The sequence below is a fragment of the Microtus oregoni genome, unplaced genomic scaffold, assembly GCF_018167655.1.
Source record: "Microtus oregoni isolate MIOR12 unplaced genomic scaffold, Mior012 000005F_ref0000423, whole genome shotgun sequence".
Classification (NCBI taxonomy): Eukaryota; Metazoa; Chordata; class Mammalia; order Rodentia; family Cricetidae; genus Microtus; species Microtus oregoni.
The window spans coordinates 55,719,640-55,732,846 of record NW_024543064.1 but is presented as its reverse complement, the minus strand read 5'-3'; positions in this window follow the sequence as shown (position 1 = coordinate 55,732,846).

The window sequence follows — 13,207 nt, the reverse complement described above, 5'->3', positions numbered from 1 at the left end:
ACAGCTCTTATCAGAGAAGTTTGTTCTTGCAGTAGACAGTGACTAGCAAAGATACCCACAACTAGATGATGTACAGAAAGTAAGAGACTTGGGAACACTCAGCCCTAAATAAGATGTCTTTTCAAACCCCTCCCCTCAAAGATCAGGGATCTATGTGGAAAATGAGGATGAGAGATTATAATAGTCAGTGGTGATAGATGACTTGAAGGAAAGAGTGTCTTCTAGACACAATCGTACTGATACACAGAGGAACTCACACAGTCTAGCAAAATATGCACAAGACCTTCACAGTTTCAAAACAGACAAAATATGAGCAGTGAGAAGAGAAAGTGTACATAAGGTATCTTCACTCACCAAGTCATTGAGAAGAGAACAGATCCTTGGTAACTCTGGCCTAATCGATGGGTTAAGACCCTAATAACTTTATAATTTGATCAAATTTATTGGGAGGAGGAACACAGCTGGAATAAGTAGGTTCCTGAGCGTGTCCTGAAATGATATACCTTGGCCTTGTTCTCTTTTCATTTCCCTGTACTATCTGGATGCTATGAGTTGAACAGCTTTGCTCCATTAGAGCCTTCACCACATTCTTCTGCCATAATGTTCTGCCTCACCTGATAGGGCTCCAAGCAGTGGAGTCAATTGCCATTCATTGAAATCCCTAAAATGGATAGCTCAAATAAGTCCATCCATCATTAAGTTTATTTTCCTCATTTGTTTGTTACAGTTACAAATATGTCTGTCAATCATAATTCTTAAACCCCTCAAAGAGTTTTTGTAAACTCTTTCAGTGCTCTGATAGTTTCTGCAAACAAACTTTAGTTTTGTGTTTCAGGGAAACTCTACAACCTGGTTATTACTTAGGCATGAACAGATATTGAGTCCTGTTTTGGTGAATCCTAGTACTTGCACTTTGACAATACACATCATCTATGACAATTTATATGATAATTAGAATGGCATCTAGCTCAGAAATGAAATTTTTCCATGTAAAATAGACTTATAAAAATAGGCAAAACTTCATGTAGTTTGCTCCCTTAAAGTATAAGTTTCAATAGTCTTTAGTATTTTTGCATTCTTTTCAAGGGTTGATCAGAATCTAATTTCATTACACATCCCCAAATACCCACTGGAGACATGGTCTCTTCATCTTTGTGTAAGCCATGCAGGGAGCTTGACAGCTTGTCCAAACACTTGGATTACAGATGTTGTGTTGCTGATCCAACCTTTATGGTGTGTTAGGGGATTCAACTGTGGGTTGTGATGCCTGTGCAGTGAGCACTTTGGTATATTAACCTATGTCCTCAGCTTGTGACTCTTATCTTTGACATATATGTAGTGTAGTATTCTTTAAATTTCATTTATGTTATATGTGTGCCAGGATTGTGTTTTCTCTGTAGCTCTGTGGCTTACAGTATGGTTATGTAACCCTTTGTTCATCAATTCACGAGTTAGATGGGCATTTGGATAGTTTCCATTTCTGACTATTATAAAATAGTGCTACTATGAGCATTTGTGTATAAGTTTTATGTGGACATATGCTTTCATTTCTCTTGAGGTGAGCACTAGGGGCAAAATTGCTCCATATGTTAATTTTGTTTTCATATGGAAACTGTATATTTAACATTTTGAGAACCTGCCAAACTGTATTATAAAGTCAGCTTACTATTTTAAATTCTCCCAGCAAGGTTTTCATGAGGATTGATAGACTGAGTAAATCATTGGAGAAATAAAAGCTAAAATACTACCTTGCCTAGTTTTGTTATTTTATTTTGTCTATCTCCATCTAGGAAAGAAGCAGTAAAGAAATTTTTAGTAGGCTTTTTTTTTTAAATCTATATCTCATAGATCTTTGTAAGGTATTTCCCAGACTTCTTATTTGCAAAGCTATGGGGTTCTTATTTTGCAACATGCTTCCAATGAAGCAAAGATTGAATGTGAAACAATTATTTTCAAGTTAATTCTTCCATTTCCTATATATACTCAGGTGGCCATCCCAACACTAGATAGCCATATCTCAGCAACATGCTAAAGATTTCACAGACATTTAGATGAGACCAAACGTGGTCCATAAGACCCCAGGAAATCCAGGCCAAATAAACTACGGGCTGGGTTTGCGATAGAAGGTGATTGATTTTCATTGATAGACAGTATAACTCAAATTCCAGAATACAGTATTCTTGAGTTCCACAGGCCATGCAAGAGAAAGTGCTGGTCTTTCCTTTTCTTTATGTATCATGGGATTATATTCTATAGCAGAAGAAAATCACATCCCCATTATCTGCTTCTGAGATATGCCACAGTGCCTCTTCCTGACTACACAGTCATGCTGATAAGAAATCAAAATGAAAATTCTACATTGTTGAAAACATATTTAAATTCCATTTAATCATACATATTTAGAGTCCAACAAATTATTATTTACTATGCATTTATTTCTATATTTCTCATTTGATACCAAAATTCCGAGAAATGCTTTCAACATACATTTTTAAAGATAACTAAATAATATTCCAGTTATATACATACATATATATATATATATATATATTGCCAGAGAAAGATAGCCACTCATTTGTCCAGCTATTAAAGCATGCAATGAAGCAAAATTCCAGTGATGTAAGTAACAAATATGCTGCTGCTTTCACTGTTCATAGTAACAAACTTTGCTAATTATTACTTAAGACATCAATATTCACATGCATATTATGATACAGAATTTAAAAGTAGGACATTAGAGTAAAGAGTTTCTGAGATCATATGTGGAAAAAGTGGTTTTCTGTAAAGAATATTTTGAGACACTGAAATTCTGGCTTTTCAATGGAGGAATATGGGGGAATCAGTAGAATCACTTAGCTATTTTTCCCCCAAATATATAAACAGGACCTAACCAATTATTTTACAACTTCATTGTCATTTCCAGGTAGAGCTTAACACAGAAATCGACATCTGCAACAATACCTAATTCTTTAGGCCATGCATATTATTGGACTTGGTGGAATATTTCCATTTTAGATTTAAACAATTGGCTGTAGTTTCCCTTGTAGGTTTATTGACCTTAGGTTACATGTTATAAGTCTTCTTGTTTCCATTCTAGAATTATATTAGGAAAAAATATTAATTGTTTGTTAATAGTTGATTTATTTATTCATTTATTTTAAAAAAAGGTCTGACTACTACATGGACCAGGCAGACTTCAAACTTACAATCCTCTTCGTTTAACTTCCTGTGTGCTAAGATTACAGATTTGTGGTATTACAAATACATACCTTTTTAATGAAAATATGTGTCATGAGTATGAAATGAATATGAATGATTGACAAATGAGAAGAAATAAAAACTAGTGAATGGTATTAGTAGTGGGACCCAGGAAAATATGGAAAGGACATCAAAAAGGCAATTTAAATAGAATAAAAATATATAATATATGAGCAGCACTAATTAGATGCAGCAGGTTATATTTATATATTTATTTGTTCATATACACATTCTCTCTCTCTCTCTCTCTCTCTCTCTCTCTCTCTCTCTCTCTCTCTGTGTGTGTGTGTGTGTGTTACTTTCCAAGGCCTGAGACTTACTTGAAGATCAATATAGATTTCTAGTATGCCATATTTGCCATTGTGTTCCTCCCAAGTACAAATGAAATGGTGCTTTTATTTAACTTATTTGATTCGTTGGTTGATTACTATGGTTTGTGTTGGAAACATGGTGTTCATTGGGGTAGTGTTAGGTGGGGGTGGACCTTTAAGAAATGGAGAGCAGTGGGAAGACACTGGAGATGTATCCTTAGATGGCATTAAGAAACTAACCTCTAATTTGTTTTTAGAAGGTTGTGTTTTTCTCAGAGCAAACACAACTCTGGCATTGGTATTTCTTACTCTTCTTGTTCACTAGGCTGACCTCTGGCTTCTATGAGTATTCCAGCCATGGTACAGTAACCACTGTTAGGTTAGTGTCAGATGTTCATAAGGGAGTTGTCTGATCTGGGCATGCAGTCTCCAATATGCAGAGCTTAAAAGTAATCTCAGTCCTTTAGACAATTCTTAGGTTCAGATATTTTGTTATAGTAATGGAAAACTTCGCAGGGATATTAACTATGTTTTCTCTAAGTCTTCTTGATTTTGTTTTATTAATGTTGAAATGATCAAAGTACCTTCTGGGCAAAGAATATGTTTGTTCAATAATCTGCTCTTTTCACTCTTAAAACCTTATTCTTTTCTCAGATATCCAAGTTCCAGCTTTTCTCACTTAAACTAAATTTTAGTAATTCCACTGTCTTCCCTCAGTGTCCAGCTTAGGATAGAAGCTGCAGTAGCTACTTCTGGGATACAGCGATGTCCTCTTCAGCCTTTTTAGTTTTCTACTTCTCATGTAACACATCTTTTTATTACATGCCATCTATTGAGATAATATATGTAGTTCTACATGCTGTTAGTGATTACTGTGAGTGGGGACATTATAGAATATGGATAATTGGTAGATCTTCACACCGCTTAATGTCCTATATTTAATATATATTATACCTTAGTTACTTTTCAAAATGTAGTTTTCATTATACCTCCTCTTCAAAGATTATCTCTTCTCATCTCATACCAACACACAGTGATCTTCTGGATCATATGACCCACATCATTACCTTGTCCCATTAGAACTGGTTGCTTTACAAGAACTCATTCTAGGATACTGAAATGTAAAAGCCTTAGTGAAAGAGATTTTTGTAAAGAGGGATGAACTGAGTGAACAGATTCTTTTCAAGATTTTGAACTAGTGGTCTCAGTTCACAATTGAACCAAAGGCAGTGGAATCAGATCAATAGCAGATCATTACTGACTATGGAGTCCTGAAATGGAGTGCTCCATAGTCACTTGTCCTTTGGAAATCTTTTACCCTCAGCACCCTATTTCAACAATTAGCACTGGGTTTATTTTATAAGACAGAATTTGTGATCATTTGGATGTTCAAGGTGAGAATAGGTAACTGTCAAGGTTGTTTAGAGATTTTTCCAATGAAAGTGTTTCATGTTAGAATAGATGATACATATGTGTATTTTGGATCCTATCAGGAGCCAGAGGAGAAAATATGTAAGAGTGGACTCGAGTAGTTAGCATTAATAATAACAGTACCTGTGGCGGAGAGATGGCTCAGCAGTTAGAACATGTGTGGTGTAAGCCTGAAGATCTGAGTGTTATCTCCAAGGGATCCCATGGTGAAGGAGAGAACTCACTTCTGGAAGTTGTCCTTTGACCTCTACATGTGATTACTAGACTGACATACATACAGACAGACACACACCTGCACACACACAGAAACTTAAATCATACCAATGATAATGGCAAGAGTCACTCTCCAATCAATGCTGAGTAGAGCGAATTTTTCACAAGAAGGGCTACGTGACCATTCTGCCAATCCATTGTCAAATGTCAATTTTAACATGCCGGGTCTCACAACTTTAATTTCATTTCATGACTTTGTGGGATATGAGTTCAAGCAGGTCTCTGCTATATTATTCTTCTGTATCACCTAACATTTTCTGGGGCCACTTGGTAACATTTACCTGGAGAATAGTTTCCTCTGTGATAATAAAGTAATTTCACTCATACATCTGGTGTTTAGTGGCTGTATTTGAGCCCATCTTCAACCCTAATGTCTCAACCATTCTAGTGTTGACAGTAAGGGACTTAGTATCATCAACTTGTCTCTGTGTGGAATAAGTTCTCATGCACAGGAAGTCATTGTAAAGTGTAGTCTTGGATTTCTTCTGTATACTCTTGGTTATATCCATCACAAACTAGCCTGGATTTGGGGGGAAGAAAATGAAGTTCCTCCCTCAGTGTAAGAAGAGCTAAAATTTTGTATTTTATTGTTCTCCATTACAATAACCTCTTAACTTACTTAAAGCCATTTCTTCATGCTGTGATAAAACAATATATTAGACAGTTACAAAGTCGAAGGGGTGTATAAAACACTAAGCAGAGATTGACAAACGAGGGACAAATTTTACCCTAGATGAGTATTTCTTTAGTTATTACAATTTCCAGTTTTTAATTATTGAGAATATTTTTCATATGATATATACTGATTATGGTTTCTTTTTCCCTACCGCCACCCAAATCCTGTTGGTGTACAAAGGACTTTCACAATAGTCTGGGATGAAGTACAACAAAGATTTATTTATCTGGGAATAAACTCACAGGAAGAGTACTAATACACAGTCCTCTGCATGCACTGGGAACTGGAACTGAATCCAGCAGCCAAATGGGCCAAGCATGCTTTTCATCTGCATTTATAATACATGAGACCATGCCCAGAGTGGGCTGGTATCTTAAAAGCTAATGGCTGAAGGAGTTCTCATAGCAAAATCTTCCCCATCTCCTCACTGGCCCACCAAAATCTGCACCTTTTTTTTCTTTCTAACATTAAAAAATAGCCAGACATCCACAGATTAATAATAACAATAATAAAAACAAACAGAAAACCTCAACAAAGAAAAAACACAAGAAACATATACAAATGCTGACACACACATACAGAGAAAGGGAGAGAGAGAGAGAGAGAGAGAGAGAGAGAGAGAGAGAGCATAAATCAAAATCAGAAGCCATAAAGTAAAAGATCTGTAAGGTTCAAAACAGAAGAAAAAATAAAACAAACAAACCCCATATTAACCAACCATATAAAAATATCACTGAGTTTGTTTTGTGTTGATCATCTACTGCTGTGCAGGTTTAATTTGCTTCTAGTCAAAGTAACCCATAAGAGTAGGAGAACCAAGAATCTTTGTCTATTGGTTACTTTCATTTGAAAGAAGGTGTTTGTTGTGGAACTGTCAACTATAAATAATGATGATAATTGGAATATTAATAAATTGTCTCATAAGTGTCTCAGGTTCATATGAATATATATAGTGGTTATCTTTTAACTCACGAAAAATGGGAACACATTTTTGATTAGAATTTCTTTCAATCTTTGAAAGATGCCATAAGATATAATAAAGGATGATAAAATTTTGCATGGAAAGCTGATTACATGCATCCCACTGTAAATGAAATTTTCTGACTTTCTATTTCTTAAACTTAGAGAAAATTATTCTTTTTTGAAATATGAGACATTTCATGGTAAATTTGTTTTCATCTTATTTTGTTGTGAAATTGTTCTGAAATTTCATTTGTGAGCTATGAATATGTTGTTAGTGTTATTTACAGTTGAGAGCAGATTAAACATGTTTTTGTTTGGATTAATTATGAAATGGAGGCACTTGGGACTGCTATTTGGTTTTGCTTTTCTTTTTATACATTTAATTTTTCCTCTTGGTAGGTGCTGGTTATTACTTTGCTTCAAGCTGCTGAGTTGCTCAGAAATGAATTTGACGTTGACTACTCAATATCAAATATGCTGATTAGAATTAACAGCATGCAAGAGGGTTTCAATGAAAATGTAATGCTATTTAATAAATTAGCACGTGTAACAAGCAGGCTAAATCAAGCTTTAACAAAGCTTCTTTTGTTTTCTTGATTGAAGGTTATAACATTAAACTCTATCAATGATCTCACAAAACATCAATGCTAAAATCCCACTATCCCTTGATCTGTTCTACACTTTGCCCCCATGTTCCCTCTCTCTTGTTTTCACCTTAGGTATAGGATTTGGATTATGTACCTGAAGACTAGCTATTCTTCTGTCAATTTTAAGAACTGATAAGTTATTTGCTTTTTGTGATATATTGGTTACTTTTCTCAAGTATCTGGCAACTCAAGGAGAGGGTTGCATTTGCTTACTACATGTCATTGTGGAGAAGACATGGTGACTGGAGCTGTCTGTCCCTGGCAGAGGGATGACACGGTTGCTAGTCTGAGTGAAGTAGCAGATAGAAAGCAGAGGCACCAGGGCCAGAGGAGGCAGAGCTGCCCTATAATCTTTGAAGGACTGCCTCAGACAGTTAAGCAGCAAGTCTAAAATGCTCATTTCTTCCCCCAAACAGTGCCACCAGCTGGCGACAAGGTGTTCAAGCGTCAGCCTATAGGAGATACTCATATTTAAGCTACAACATAGGAGAAAGTCTTTTATGTCCTTTTTGTGACCTAAAGTGAGATGACACTGCATAGCTTTATATCCTCTGACTCTTCTTTGCAATTCTGATACTATTACTCAACCTGTTCTGTCCAGCTTCCCAAAACATTCAGGACCAGGTTCCCACGACAGTGAAGAGTATGCTTTTTATTGGTTTCTCTATTTAATTTCTTGTGTAATTCTTGTCTCTCATTCTAACTCTCTTTGAGTATGTTCCCCAGTATGTTTACTTGCACTTGAATGCTTGTCTCAGATAAGATTTTGAAGGACTTATGAAACCCATTTCTTGCACTTAAATAGTCAGTAATACCTTACAATGTAATTGTAGCATGTTTCTTCAAAATAAAACTGATTGTACTCCAATATGTGAAACTTGTTTTCAGCAAAGAGTACCATCTATCTTTATCTTGCTTCAGCATTTTTTTTTTCTTCCAGTGTGTCTATAGCCTTTGCTCTGTTGGCATCATGACAAGAAATCTTAGACAAACATTGCCTACTTTTGAACTTAGATTTTGGACAAAGGTATTTTGATTCTTAGAGTCTTGGGATTTTTTTCCATAGAGTTAGTTAATTTTTAATACTTTCTACAGGCAATTTGTTGGTATTGAACCTTGTAGAAATCATACCATAATTTTATCCTCATATATCTTAAATATACTGGTCCTAACATATCCATTAATTTATTCTTTGTAGTTTTCATTTTCCACAGGTGACCATACCCCCTTATATTAAATGAGATTTTTTTTCAGGAATAATTCAAATTTTAATTTCACAATGCTCTAAGTGTAATTATAAAGAATTAAATTACTGTACTGTTTCCATCCATAGATAATTATTTCTTTGGATTCATATTGTGTATGCTACCTCCTCATGGGTACTTGATAACCTTCCTGATTTTAAGTTTGAGTTTTATGCCTGTGTTTAAGTCACTCTTGTGTTAAAGTTCAAAACAATGACTATATAGTTACCTTTTTTTCAGTTCACATAATAACATAAGCATTGCATAATTTACCTCACCAATTTAATCAAAGAAGAGTGGTGAACACAATATGAGAGACAATAGTCATATAACTTTAATTATGATCTTTACTTGCATTGTACTATCTTATTTTTTTCTCATTATATATAATTTACAAAGAAAAATTATATACAATATATAAATTTTTGGTTATACTTATGTGCATGCATAATACTTTTGGTAGTAACTATAGCCTGACACATAAGAAATTACTACTATGTTCCTTAGAAATGAAGTAAACTTTAATTGAATAAGGTTCTAAGTTCAAAGTGGCTCCAATTGATGACTTTATTAGTTATAAAATAATCTTGTTGTAAAACACAATCTTAGAAATCAGATCAAGTCTGCCTTGTAGAATTTCAGTTTTGTTAAAGGGAAAGTATTATCCCAATAATTTGAGATGTATAACATGAATGAGCATATGCATAATTTCTCCATTTAAAAAGGACCATTGACCTAGGGAAAAATCTACTAGTATTCTGCTAAAGGAGCACAGAAATAAAGTGATTCCTAATAACATATTATTATACATATAGATCAGCACATCACTCAGGCCTAATTTTCCTATAATAGACAATAACCAATATAGAGAGCGACATGTGGAAAATGTGCAGAGAGAGATACTTTGGGGCACTCAGTCCTAAATGACCTGCCTTTATCACCCCCACATCTTAAAGGCTCAAGGATGTATGTGAAAAAGAGGCAGCAAGATTGTAAGAGACTGAGGTGGAAACAGGGTCTTCTAGATACACAGGAACTGATAAAACCAAAGTTTTATCATACAAAAACCTTCAAAACTGAGATTTTGAAAGCACACAAAAGATATGCAAAAGAAAAAAAACAGACGAAATACAAGAATGGAGATAAGAAAGCAGATACAGAGTCCCACCCCTATATGGGGAAGCTCTTTGTAAATGATAATTCTTGGAAAAGGAAAATCAATTTTCATCAATAGAATGATAGTGGATATATCAACCATACTTTATGGCCCGGCCATATTCTCAGAAGTAGTTGTCTAGCACAAATCAGTGTGTGTGTTTCTGTTTTTGTTTTACAAAGAGAGAGAAAGAATGCAAAGTTAGGTGAGTAATGAGATGGGAAGGTTCTTGGAGTAGTTGGGGAGGGGGAAGAATATGTCTCAATGTATGAAATTCTCAGTAAATAAAAATAGAAAATTATAAAGTGATAGCTCTAGCTATATCTAGATTATTTAGATAGTACTTCATTTATTCTGATAGTTTTTTGTTTCTTATTCATTTTAGTGAATGTTTTTTTAGAAAACAGGTAACTTGAGCAGCAGCTTAAAATGACTATATATTTTATTATTTTATTTTAAAAATCATAAAAATGTGGTACATTTACATAATGGAGTATTATACAGCTGTTAAAAATAAGGACACACAGAAGTTTGAAGCCAAATGGATGGAACTAGAAAAATCATCCTGAGTAAGTGTGAAGGCCCAAAATATGGGCCCATTTTTACCTTGTCTGACGGTCAGAGAGTCTGGAGGTTGCTCAAATGAACAACAAGCATAGTTGCATGTCCCAACCCAGGATGTGATTGCTTGATTCTTTTGACATTAAGACAGCTCCATTTAATCCTGACAGATGGTCAGGATATGTAAACATACTTTTTTGTTTTTGTTTGTTTGTTTGTTTGTTTTTGTTTTTTCAAGACAGGGTTTCTCTGTAGCTTTGGTGCCTGTCCCGGAACTAGCTCTACATTTTCCTCTGTTCCCCTCCCTGCCTCTCTCCTCCCTTCAGCCCTCTAATGAAGGTCCTCATGCTCCCAATTTACTCAGGTGATCTTGTCATTTTCTATGTACGTTTTCTCCTTCTTTTATAACTATGAGTTCACCTAGGGAGGGGCGGCCTTCAGAATATGTGGAGCAGCTTTGCTACCTAGACAACAGAATGCCAATGATTTGATGCCTCAGAGTGTTAAAGCAATTGGTTGTTTGAATGTCCTTTGTATCATGTTTAAGTAAAGTCTTTTGTTTCCTTCCCCGTCCCCCCACCATTTACATTGGGTATAAAAGCAATGGAAAAATAAATAGGGGCATTTTCGGTACTCACTAGAATATTTTCCCAGTATTATTGTATGGTTTCTGTCTTATTAGTTATAAGTCTGCATATTTTCTTTTTACTTATGTTTCTAAAATTCCCATGTCCCTACCCTGGAAAAAGGTATTTTTGTCAAGGCTGGTCCTCAACAAGTAAGATAACCCAGACCAAGAAAGACAAAATGGTATATACTAACTCATAAGGAGATATTACCAGTAAAATAAAGGATGACTGTGCTGAAGTCCACAGGTCAAGAGAGACTAGGTAACAAGAAAGCTTCATGGTGGGGGCACCCAGATTTCCCTGTGAAGAAGAAATCTATAGAAGAGACTTTATGAGTGGATTGAAGGTGAGTGGGAAAGGGAATATGAGTTATCAGGTTGAGTGTGGCAGTGGGTGGAAGGGAACTGAAAGAGACTACTGAAGAGGAGGGGCATTCCTGGGCCAGGTAGAATCTGGCACAAGGGTATTTCCCAGAAATCTACAAGGATGACCCTAGCTATGACTCTAGGCAATAGAAAATACATAACCCAAACTGGCCATCTCCTGTGCCCAGATTTGTGCCAAGCCCAAATGTCATCAGAAAAGGGTCATCCCACAACTGATGGAAACAGATGCAGGCCCACAGTCAAATATTAGGCAGAGTTTGGGAGACTCCTACACAAGAGAGGAAGAAAGGGTTGTTAAAGCCAGAAGGGTCAGGGATACCACAAGAAAACTCACAGAATCAATTAACCTGGGCTCACAGGGGCTTACAGGGATTGAACTGACAATAAGGAACCTGGTGGTACTGACCTAGATACTCTACATGTTTGTTACAGCTGTGTGGCTTCTTCCTCTTACAGGACTTATAAAAGTGGGAACAAGGCTGTCTCTGACTTTTTTACATCCTAGGTGTGACTTGGTAGATGCAGTGTGTTACTGCTGTCCCAGCTAGCATCTACACCCTGCAGACAACACCATGGGCAATTATGAGGAGGAATGTATTTACTGAGTAATAGTGGATATGAATGTGCTGCTTTTTAAAAAATAACAAAATGTCTTTGTAATTGGGAAATAATAAAGCGGAATGAAAACATCCAGAGTTAAAGAGAGAGCAGTTTCTGTCTGTTTGCTCTTTCACTCTCGGATCCATCGAACACTAATTAATGGATTTCATAACTTAGTAAATATGTGCCTTATTTACACGTTATGTATAACCTTGTTTAGTTATTATGCACTTTAATGGATTTCTTATTTTAGTCAATATATAAAGGGTTGATTGTGGACCAGCGCAATAGAACTTCAGCATGTTGTAAAATAGAAAAAAGCAAGAACAGAACAACAGAACAAAAAAATGTTATTTTTTTAATATGGAAATGCAAAAATCGAATCTATGCTTAATTTGTTAAAGGGGGGAAAGTGTGATGAAGGGAAATGAATCATATGATAGACTGTCACAGACCAGGAATGCCAGATCCATGCAGAGAACTGATCAAAGAGAATGTGAACACATTTATTTAGAGTTTCTATCACTTACAAACTGCAGAATTCTGCATAAGATTCATTGTGGACTTTGAACAAGACAGTGTGTCTAAAGACTTATTTCATCACACAAAGCAAAGATTCAATACATGGTAGCTATTATTAAGACCTTATTTTGTAGAAAATTATGAATTAATGTATTTTTATAATATACAACTAACTTTTTTGTTTATCTTTATTGTTCACTTTTAATTCCTTGGAAAGTATTCATAGACTAGCAATAGACTCATACAACAATTAATAAAAGCTTTGTTTTCTTATTTGGGTTTCTGTCATAGTCATATATACAGCCAGTTTCAAATATTACACTGGCAGGAAGTGGTTGAGTTAAGGATCATTAAAATAAAAATGTGAATTAATGAAGCCTACAGTGCAAAGATGGATGAAAATGTTAGTGCATTCCTCTCTGATATGAGAGAATTAAAAACATTGTCTTTTTCATCCTTTCTTTTCTTTCTCTATGAAATATGGTAATAACATTTATAATGATTTGGTCATATAAACAATATAAGTAAACCTGTTTTATTCAGGGTTTTG